The sequence below is a fragment of the Palaemon carinicauda genome, chromosome 26 (genome assembly GCF_036898095.1).
Source record: "Palaemon carinicauda isolate YSFRI2023 chromosome 26, ASM3689809v2, whole genome shotgun sequence".
In the NCBI taxonomy this organism is placed as follows: Eukaryota; Metazoa; Arthropoda; class Malacostraca; order Decapoda; family Palaemonidae; genus Palaemon; species Palaemon carinicauda.
Window position 1 is genome coordinate 46,036,191 of NC_090750.1, and position 12,312 is coordinate 46,048,502.

Below are 12,312 nucleotides of genomic sequence, written 5' to 3' on the forward strand. Positions count from 1 at the left end.
AAAGGAAACAAAGTTAAATGGAATATTTTATTATCCACAGGTTTACTGCTGATGGATTTTGAATTTATGGTATTTTTTTAATGTATTTTTTTTCCTTTCTCCAGTTTTCAAGTGAAAGATCTTCTATATTCACATAACCGATGATGAGGATATAATCACAAATTGTTTATGCTGGGCAGCGAGGAAGGGGGGGGGGGGGGGTTCCTTTAGTTATAGGTTGAGTGATTTCACAGTGATCAGGGATCAGGAGTTTGTTTATATTTATCTTTTATTGACAAGATCAAATGTCCATTATTAGCAATACTAATAACATTTAAATTAGTATCGGTAAAATTTTCAAAATGAGAATAAATTAAGGTATACTTTGATATTAAATGTCATTGTGGTTGATATTTACATTGATTACTATCACAAGTGATAGTGATAAATATATACATACATACATATATATATATATATATATATATATATATATATATAGAGCTAGATATATATAAACATACTGTATATATATATATATATATATATATATATATATATATATATATATATACTGTATATGTATATATATATATATACATATATATATATGTATATGTATATATATATATATAAATATATATATATATAAATATATATATATATATATATATATATATATATATATATATATATATATATTAGATACAGCCATGTTTTGAAAACTCAATAATCAGCTATCATAGAGGATATGGGTTTATTTCAAATATAAGAACAGATTCCTGAATTGGATACAAATTAGTACAGTAGACTCGTTATAGAATTATATGTCTCCTGATAGCTTGAGTGATAAAATCCCAGCTGGTATGGTTTCGACTAAGAGGCATAGGTTCGAATATCTGCCCTTAGCAATTATCTTAAATGAATTTCCAGTGAATATACATTCCCAAGGGTACAATTCGATATTAAAGACCACTGTGGTTGATATTTAGATCGATTAAAATCACGAGTGTTAGTTATATGAATATATATATATATATATATATATATATATATATATATATATATATGAATATATATATATATATATATATATATATATATATGTATATATGTATGTATGTATATAAATGATTATAAATATATATATATATATATATATATATATATATATATAAGATAAATTTTTGCACATTTAGACGTGTTTTTCATATTTAAATAAGCCATATATATTTTTGCTACATTAATGTCTGTAATTTCTTAACGACCTCGGGATCAAAGCCCCAGGCGAAATCACACAAAGACAAGAGCTTGTGACCGGCCGGGAATCGAACCCTAGTCCGGCAAACTTGTAGAGACAGTGGCCACGTGGTTTAGTCACTGTCTTTACAAGTTTGCCGGACCAGGGTTCGATTCCCGGCCGGTCACAAGCTCTTGTCTTTGTGTGATTTCACCTGGGGCTTTGATCCCGAGGTCGTTAAGAGAATCCAGACATTAATGTAGCAAAAATATATATGGCTTATTTGAAAAAATATATATATATATATATACATATATATATATATATATATATACATATATATGTATGTATATACACATATATATACACACATACACACATATATATATATATATATATATATATATATATATATATATATGTATATATAATATATAAATATACATATATATATATATATATATATAACATATATATATATTTATTTATTTATATATATTTATACATATATCTATATATATGTATAAATATATGAATATATATATATATAAACAAATAAATATATATATATATATATATATATATATATATATATATATGTAATGATTAGAATAGTAATATTACATGTTTAAAACAAATGACGTAATATGTCATGTTGGTTGGAAGAGCTGGCCGTGAGATTTGCTATGGTCAACTCAAATTGTAAACAGGATGTAAGATGCTAAGTTGTCATTCTTTCTTAGTGTCAACACATTGTCTCTTCGTGTGAAAGTTTGTGACGTCACCGGATGCAGGTGTCTTCCGATTCCGTCACTTAGCCAAATTAAAGCAAGTGTACGATATTTGGGATATCAGTAATTTGTTCAGTTCATATCTAAACTTCACCAGAATTGGTCATGTGGACCAACACAGTTTCCTCCAGTGATGGAGATGTTTAACTCAGTTGTTATTCACAATAAAACTTAAAAACCACTAAGATGTGTTCAATAAACCATTTAAATACATCTGAAAACAACTCATACTCAAATGTGTGCTTAAGACAGTAGCACACCAATAAATGGTGGCAGCGATTAAACTCAAAGACAGCGATTAAACTCTAAGAATTAGAGAAATATCTTCAAGACTTCAAAATAAATAGCTGTAAAACCAGAGATATATCTTCAAGACTTCAAAATAAAAGCTGTAATACCTGATAAAGATCTTCAAGAACTCAGAACTATCTACAAAAATCTACAATTTTGACTAAGTCCAACGGAAATGCTAACACCAACATATGTTAGTATACAAATAGAATCTTCAATCAACATCCTAGGAAACCCAAGGACTGGCATTCAACTATTGCAAAACATATCCAGGAAGACCTACATTCTACAAGAAACTAGAACGAGACATCGCTAACAAAACATCAAGAGAGAGAGAGAGAGAGAGAGACGACTCGACTTCATATATAAGCTAAGTACAGAGATTTTGTATTCATTTCAGTTTGGGCAGTGAAGTGTAGTTATCACAAGTCGTTAGTCAATTATTACTGGGGTGAGTGAATTCCTAAACTTTGTTATAAGAAACTCCGAATTCTCATTTTGAATTTTTCTTTCTTTGTGCTAATTCCTTTTTCTTTCATAAACTCTTGGGGGGAAATGTATTGGGATTAGTAACATTGTTGGGGGAATTTTATTATACATATGCGTTTACGCAGTGGGCGTCTGTACTCATATAGATATTTTGATAGGATTGAAAGGGGTCAAAGAGATAGAAAAAAAAAAGAATACAGCAGTCATGGCTCCTCCTGTCAGCCCTACCCCTGGACCTAGTGGTGTAGGCCAGGCTAATCCTCCTCCAATTGTGACGCTTGTAAATGCCAGGTCAGCAATCCTTCCTTTTCAAGGCCGTGTCAACGGGTTCTTGCCACAAAATGTGGAGTCATGGATTTCATCCGTTGATGCCCATTTAAATGCCAAACAAATCGTAGATCCTTTTGTACAATTACAAGAAGCTAAAAGTTTTATAGATTTTTCTAAGGGGGATGCGAGTGCGTATTTAAGAGGTGTTTCATTTCAGGAAGCAGTTACTTGGGATGATTTCAAAGTTAGGTTACGCGCGATCTATGGGGGTGAGGAAGCTTTGGATGTAGTGTTAACGTTACGAAATACACTTAATCAAGCCACTATGAATCGGCTTAATGTTGTTGAGAGAGCAGCTCTCATAGCTGATAGGCTTAACGAATATCAGGACATTTTAGTTAATTCCACTTGGGTTACTAACGATAATATCTCCGTGAAAGATTTTTTACGATTAATGTATTTAACTTGCATGACACTTATGTTGCCTGAAGCTTTAGTGCGGTGCTTTGATAAGAAGTTAATGCCTGCAAGTACGGAATTGGATGTCTATAAACAGATAAAGAAGCACATGTCCAAGTGTCCAGATCTCGATCCCGTGTTAACTCAAGTTTTTGCTAAGAATGAAACAAAACCACAAACAGTGAACGTAATTAATAATCCAGTAGCGGGAGTGACGTGTTACAACTGCAAACGTCAAGGTCACATAAGCGCAGACTGTAGAACGAAATTTTGTTCAGTTCACAACACAGGATCACATTCTTATAGTCAATGTTACGCGCGTAAGACACAACAATATCCTAGAAATACACAGTCAATTCCACAGTCAGTTCCATATGGAAATAAAAAGAAAAATCCTCATTTTAACAATAAGAAGAAACAACAAAATGTCAATGCAGTTCAGAGTCCGAAACAAACAAACACTTCTTCAAATATCGCTGAGCCTGGGCCGTCAAACCAGACCTCGCAAAGTCAGCCTAATTTTCAGAATGTGCAGAGCAAAGCAAATACCACATAGTTAACTCTAGAGGGGAAGAGAGTGATGTTGGGTCAAGGTCATTTATGTCAACATCAATAGTATTGAATAATCAATTTAATGTTTTATCAGATAATTGTGAGACAATAGATTTTCCTATGAAACACACGGCCGAATTAAGTAAAACAGTGCGTGCTCCCGTAGATTTGCAACGAATTCATACAATAATAAGCCAAAATGAGTTACGGCCAACCTTATATGCTGTAAATTTAGAACACAAATCCTTTACGTTATTTTTTGACTCTGGTAGTCCACGTAATATTATGGATTTGAAGACGCATCATTTGTTGTTTTCGAACTTTCCGATTGAAAAATCAGGAATCAGACTTTCAGGTATAGGAAATAATGAATTAAACGTCATAGGCATAACTCATATTCAGTTCAGAGTCGGTAATCGCACGTTTGCCGATACATTTGTTGTTGTGAAAAACATTAATATGTATCCAGCTGTAATTATAGGATACCCATCTATGGGAAATCAAAACATTATCTTAGCTCCTGCAAAGCACGGCGTGTATATCAAAGGGAAATTCTATAAGTCTTCTAATACTTTAAAGTCAGTTTTGGATAAAAAGGAGACGACAAATGTAACCGTAACGTACGTTGAAGAACCAATAACTTGTCTCACTAATAAAGAAATAATATACGCGACCCAGCAGAATTCTCGTTCACCCGTAATATCATCTTGCACGCAATATATCGAACCAAACATACCTTCGAATTTAATAGTGCAAATAAAGAAAACACTACCGGGATCTGAAATATTAATCCTTTCCGATACTTTGAAAACTAACGGATTGTCTGTCACACAAGCTATTTATACAGTAGGCTCACATCAGCAATGTAATATCGAAGTCTGTAATCATTTAAATAACACTTTAGTAATTCACAAAAATCAACATATCTTGGATGTAGAAGTTTATAAACATCGTATTCTTACCGTTGCTGAAATCAATCACTCTAAATCAGTTGCGGATGAATCCCTTTTACGATCTATTAAAAATAAAATCAGTAAGGACATTCAAGACGAAGAAATTCAGCAGAAAATTTTTGAACTTTTAAATAAATATACAGATATCTTTTCCACTACGGATGGATCCTTAGGGAAAACAGATGTGATCGAGCATCAAATAAGGTTAAAAGACAAACAGAAAATTATATATGTACCCTCGTACAGACTCCCTATGAAATTCCAGAATGAAATAAATGATGAAGTAGGTAAAATGTTAGAGGAAGGAGTCATTAGAAAATCAAATAGCCCTTATAATTTTCCTTTAATAGTTGTACCGAAAAAAGATCGAACATGGCGTATCTGCGTCGACTTTCGTCGTCTAAACGAGGAAACGATCCCTGATCGATTCCCAGTGCCATGTACTGACGATATTTTGTCTTTGTTAGGTCAGAATAAATATTTTACCAGTTTGGACTTACTTAAAGGCTTTCACCAGATATCATTAGAAGAAGATAGTATCCCATACACAGCCTTCAGCACAGCCAGGGGACATTATGAATTTTTACGGATGCCTTTTGGTTTACGTTGTGCTCCTATAACATTTACAAGAATGATTAACATAGTGTTTGGAGACTTGTTAGGGGATATATTGCATGCCTATATGGATGATCTTGTAATCTTTTCCAACACCTTAGAGGAACATCTACGTAAGTTAGAACTAGTACTACAGAGATTAAGACAACATAACTTAAGGGTAAAGATTAGTAAGTGTGAATTTTTCAAAACAGAATTAATATATTTGGGTTTCATGGTGTCAAGCCAAGGTCTTAAAGTAGTCCATGATAAGGTGTCGGCTATACGTAATTTTCCCATACCTACTAATGTCAAGGGAATACAGCAATTTCTGGGTTGTAGTGGATATTACAGGCGTTTTATACGCAACTATTCAATAATAGCCGCTCCTTTAACTGATCTTACGAAGAAGGGCGTAGATTTCATATGGTCTGAGCAACATCAACAGGCGTTTAATACTTTGAAAGATGAACTGTGTAGTTCTCCTATCTTAAAATTTCCTGACTTCGGTAAGGAATTCTTCATTGCAACAGACGCCTCAGACTTAGGAGTAGGAGGGGTATTGCTTCAGCAATATGATAAACAGTTTTTCCCGATAGCTTTCTATTCTCGAAAATTGAGAACTTCCGAAAGTAAGTATGCAGTAATAGACAAGGAAGGACTAGCTATTGTTAATTCGCTAGTGCATTTTAAGTTCATAATTTACGGTTATCCCGTTAAGGTTCTTACTGACCATAAACCACTAACAGAGTTCTTTAAAGGCTTCAATCACAGCCCTAAACGAACTCGGTGGCATTTAATCATTCAAGATTTTGGCGCAAGAATCGGGTATTTACCTGGGAAAGCAAATATCATTGCGGATGCATTATCACGCAACCCCGTGTCATCTTGTACGGAGTCTTTAGCTGAATTAATAGATATATCAACATCCATGCCTATTGTAAAAACAATATCTGAACAAGAAGATTTAGGCTGGAGTGCTGAATTGTTACAGACTGAGCAAAGAAAAGATCAGAAAATAGAAACAATTATAAATGCTTTGAAAGGCAATCATAAAGAAAAAGAATATATAAAGTATAAGCAGCAGAATTATGTAATCAAAGATAATATTCTGTGTAGGACTGTGACAAGGAAAACCCGCAATACACCACATGTAACTAACGACCAGGTAGTAGTACCAAACTCACTTGTTTCCACTGTCCTGAATTGGTTGCATTCAAATCCATTACATGGACACCCTGGGTTCTCATTAATGTCACAGAAAGCCAAATCATTGTTTTATTGGCATACAATGCTTACAGATATAAAAAGACACATAGCTAATTGTCGCACATGTCAGGAAAACAAAGGGCATACGAAAACACCTGTTAGCTTAGGAGCTTATCCTGTTCCCAATCAACCCTTTGAAAGAATACATTTAGATTTGTTAACAGGATTTTACGAGTCAGACAGAGGGAATAAGCACCTCTTAGTGATTATAGATGCTTTAACTCGATATACAGAACTAATAGCGCTTAAAACTAAAACTGCGATTGAATGCGCTAGGAAGTTTTACGAGTGTTACATTTGTAAACATGGAATTCCACACATGATAATCTCAGACTCGGGTGGTGAATTTAATAATCACTTTCTTATCTCATTGTGTGAATTCCTCAACATAAAGAAGGTTAATACCATGATATATCACCCAGAGTCGAATGGGCTAGTGGAAAGAGCAAATAGGAAGATATTAAATATATTAAGGGTAACACTAGGGGGATCAGACCCCAACTGGGATATTGCAATACCGGCGGCACTGAGTACTCTGAATCATTCATATCATATATCAATTAAAATGTCACCGCATGAAGCATTGTATGGTACCCCAGTTAGAACACCTTTCCATGTATTAACGCCTACAACTAATCTATCAAATCCTTTAAAAGAATGTATAAATGCAAGTATGAGTCGATATGATATCCTTCGAAAGAATTTAGAAGAATCACAAATCATAATGAAAAGGAATCATGATAAAATAGCGAAACCAACTAAAACATATACCGTGGGTGATAACATCTATATTCAAATCAATGTCAGAAAAGGGCTCAACTATAAACTAACACCTAAGTTTGAAGGCCCATTTAACATTTTGGAAACATTAACGGCCAATAGGTTTAGAATTCAAAACGTAGCCCAACCCACGGATGAGAGAATAGTACCATTGTCTCACATAAGAAATTAAAAAGAAGTGAGGAAAAATTTTAATTTTTGTAACTAAAAAGTTTTCTTTTTAATACAGGAGTAATTACATATATTTTTTCTCGTTACAGGTTTCCAAGATGAATTTTTTGTTGTTGGGAGTGATATTGTTCGCTCAGACATTTTTTTCGTATGGGATGAGTTCTAAGACTAAGAATATATATTTTAAATATGGCAATATAGTTGAAAGACAAGAAGACATTTTTATTACATCAACCAACGTAATTGTCGAAGTGCATATGCAAGCAATTTTTCTTCAAGAGAATGATGTCACTAGCTTAAGAACCGCCATTTCAAGGTTTTCTGCATCATTGGATGAGTTGCATAGGAGACATTTTCATTTGACTACTAAGAGTTTGCTTGGATCAACATTAAAAGTTGCAGAGATGCTATCTGATGACTTGAAAAATAAGACTGGAGAGACAGGATCTTTGGCTTATGACCTTTTGATGTGGACTGTAGGACACGAACAAAAAGAAAGACGGAATCCGTTCATTTATGCTGCATTAAGCATCTTTGGGTCTGTTGCAAGTTTAGATTTAGGACTTTCCAATCGTCTTAAAATTAGTAATCAAAATAAGAAAATTGAGTTCTTGACTCATAAAGATGAATTGATTATGTCAGAACTAAGGGATCAGTTAGCTTCAATCAATAAAATTATGGATTTGTTAAATGAACATTCAGATAATATCGTTCAAATTATGGAAGTACAGGATTTGTTAGCAACATTAACGTATTATGATTCAAAGATAGATCACATACATAACAGAATTGCACATTTCATTGAGAAATCCAAGGATTATGTAGAAGCTATCACGTTAGCAACTAAAGGTGTATTGTCGCCCCATTTGTTGCCTATACGTTACTTAAAATTAGTTCTGGAGAACACTAGGGATAAACTAGGCTATGTTCCTTTGTTAGACGAACATAGGTTAGAATTTTATTACAGCCTAATTACAGTAAACGTAGATAATAACAAGGTTAGGATTACAATTCCCTTTGATTCTTCTGATGCCTGGCAATCTTACAGGATATCACCATTTCCGACTTTCATGACGAATCACTCAAATCCAGTAATATCCAGTTTGACAGGACACGTATTGATTTCCCCAGACAAGGAAACATATACGGTCATTAAAGACTTAAATCAATTAACTCACTGTTCAGACGCAATGGATAGAAAAATATGTACAGCTGACTCATTTGAATTCCGTAAAAACTTGATGGATTCATGCGAGTTAGGTATAGTGCTAGACGGTGCTCTCTCCCATACAAGTGAAGATTGTCTGGATAAGCTTTATCCCTTTGACAATAAAGAATTCAATTGCAGACTAAATAATGGCTCGTGGATACGATACGACAAGGACGGCTTCAATGTATCATGCCCTGACGGATCCACATTCTTCAACAACATCTTCGTCGCAGCAGATGGCTGTATCGGGACTTCCCCGAATTCCATGGTGACTGGCCTACGGACAATCATCAGAGAACGTGCTTACTTCGCGAACTTCACGTGGACCTCTACAACGCCCGCACTTCCTCTCCCCTATAAAGGAAGTGTGGCGAAACGCTTAATGAAACTTACCGAAAAGGACCACCTGTCGCCGACTTACAAAGAGATTCTTCACCCTAGCAGGTTTATTTGTAACGGCGTTAATTTTTATCGCCGTGAACATCCTTGTTTGGCGTAGGTTACGGCACAGCAAGCAGCTACAAAGGAACGAGTTGAATAGCCCTGACAATACCCCTTACCTGATCCAGTTCAAAGCTGTATGAGTGGCCACCTCATTCGCTAAGGGAGTAATTTGTCAGGATGATGTTTGTATGAAAAGCTGATTAGTACGCTAGTAATATGTAATTAAAGAAATTCTCTACATTTGCATTGTTAAAAATACATTTAAAATAACATTTAAAAAAATAAATAAAATAAAAAAGGATATAAATCATTTTTTCTCTCGGCATCTAATAAAAATATATAAGCCGGAATGTTAAAAAAGAAAAGAGAAAAAAAAAAAAAAAAAAAAATATATAAGATATATAACAGAATCTATGGGCATCTAATAAAATGTATCAGCCCTATATATAAATATATATATATATATATATGTACGAAACCGTGGTACGTGTACGTACCAGGAATTTGTATTTGTGCACTAAAAATTGAGTATCTTGTTTCTGACAAAGGTAACAATTATTCTTTATCAAGTTACCGAATCATTGTAAGTCAGAATTTGTTTTGTTTTTTGGTACCATGTAATCATTTGCTAGCAATGTACCATATATATGATCTTGGTTTTATCATGCATTTTTCTTTTTGCTTTGGTAATATCTTTTTTGTATGCATTATTGTTATTATTTTTGATGTGCCTATTTGGACATTCGTCCTCAGTTGGATATAGCTAGTTTTGGACAAAGAATGATACGTATGTCCAGTCACACCTAATAACCATGTTTCGGCTTGTTGTTAAATTTTTGTAAAAAAAATTGAGATAGCTGGCCGAGCTTATGTAATGATTAGAATAGTAATATTACATGTTTAAAACAAATGACGTAATATGTCATGTTGGTTGGAAGAGCTGGCCGTGAGATTTGCTATGGTCAACTCAAATTGTAAACAGGATGTAAGATGCTAAGTTGTCATTCTTTCTTAGTGTCAACACATTGTCTCTTCGTGTGAAAGTTTGTGACGTCACCGGATGCAGGTGTCTTCCGATTCCGTCACTTAGCCAAATTAAAGCAAGTGTACGATATTTGGGATATCAGTAATTTGTTCAGTTCATATCTAAACTTCACCAGAATTGGTCATGTGGACCAACACAGCTTCCTCCAGTGATGGAGATGTTTAACTCAGTTGTTATTCACAATAAAACTTAAAAACCACTAAGATGTGTTCAATAAACCATTTAAATACATCTGAAAACAACTCATACTCAAATGTGTGCTTAAGACAGTAGCACACCAATATATATATATATATATATATATATATATATATATATATATATATATATATATATTAAGTTGTTAAGGTATTCCCTAATAATGTTAATTCCTACGTTTTTCTAATCTAAATTCTTGAAAGCTTCATACAGTCGAGCTGTAAATAATTTGCTGAGTCGGGGTTTCTCTGTTTAACTTCCTCATGAATTGGAATGTTCTCACTTCCGTAGCTCTAGCATTTCTTTACTTCCATTATATATTTCTTATATCTTCAAGTGTTCTAACATTAGACGTGCTAGATTTTCAAAAAACTAAAGTTTTATGTGATATACAATATTACTTAACTATATTGCCATGTGTAAAAAAAAGAAAAAAAAATCATTACTTTTGGAGTTAACGCTTTTTATCATGAAATTCTTGTGTTTACTGGATTGAAAATAAAAATTAAAAAATCTTTTGATTCTGAGCCCTTTCAACCACGACCAAAACAACGCACTTCAGTCGAATTCAAAATTCATAATTCTTATTGTTTGGTATTTGTGTTTTCATTTTTAGCCTTTCATTTATTGGTCAGTGTTATTGTTATCTGATTTCAATTGACAGTATATATTTATATCATATTTCTAATATCTATTTGTATCCTGTTTTTAAATCCTTTTATTTCTAATGTTATGTTTATTTAGATGACCACGCGTTCGTTCTTTGCTAACTACCCCAGGGAGTCATTCATTCCTTCCAACCATTCATCCCCTGAACGTTAATTCTATCAGGGGAATCCTGGTTCTTCTTCCTCTTCTTTTTATATTCTCTCCATTGTCTAAGTACCCAAGATGGGCATTTTAAGTTCCGGCATTTCTTGTTTGGACATTGCTTCAATATATATTTTCTTCTAGATATATACACTACGTAGGTCCAGGAAGGGTTGGATTAGGATAATGATTTGCTCTTTATTTTAGTATTTTTGGTAAATTGTTATAATATAGAATACTATTGTTAAAGAGATGTTGGAAGATTCAGAAGAATTATGGGGAGCTTTTATTCTTTATTCTGTTTAGTAGATTCAAGATTAAAAAATAAATACGGATTTCTATATTCTGATTATTTTTTTTTATCATATATTAGTGATTATCAAAATCTATTAATCAGTTTCTGTATTATGTGTATCTGTGCAAACACATTTATGTTTTTATGACCGTGTTTGCCAGTAGAGAGAGAGAGAGAGAGAGAGAGAGAGAGAGAGAGAGAGAGAGAGAGAGAGAGAGAGAGAGAGAATGTTTCACTGCAATTGACCTATTGAAAACCAGTAAATTTTCACCACAGATAGATCTTAGGTCATTGATAACCCATTACATTTTAGAGATTATCCGGATCAGGATCCGTATTGGAATTTTAGTCATTTTGAAGATTACTTCAAAACAAATTGACGGTTTTTAACCACATCGCCACCACAGGTAGTTACTAAGTCAAGGACGTCTCCAAATAAATTCTAGTGATGATCCAGATCCGAATTCTGGAT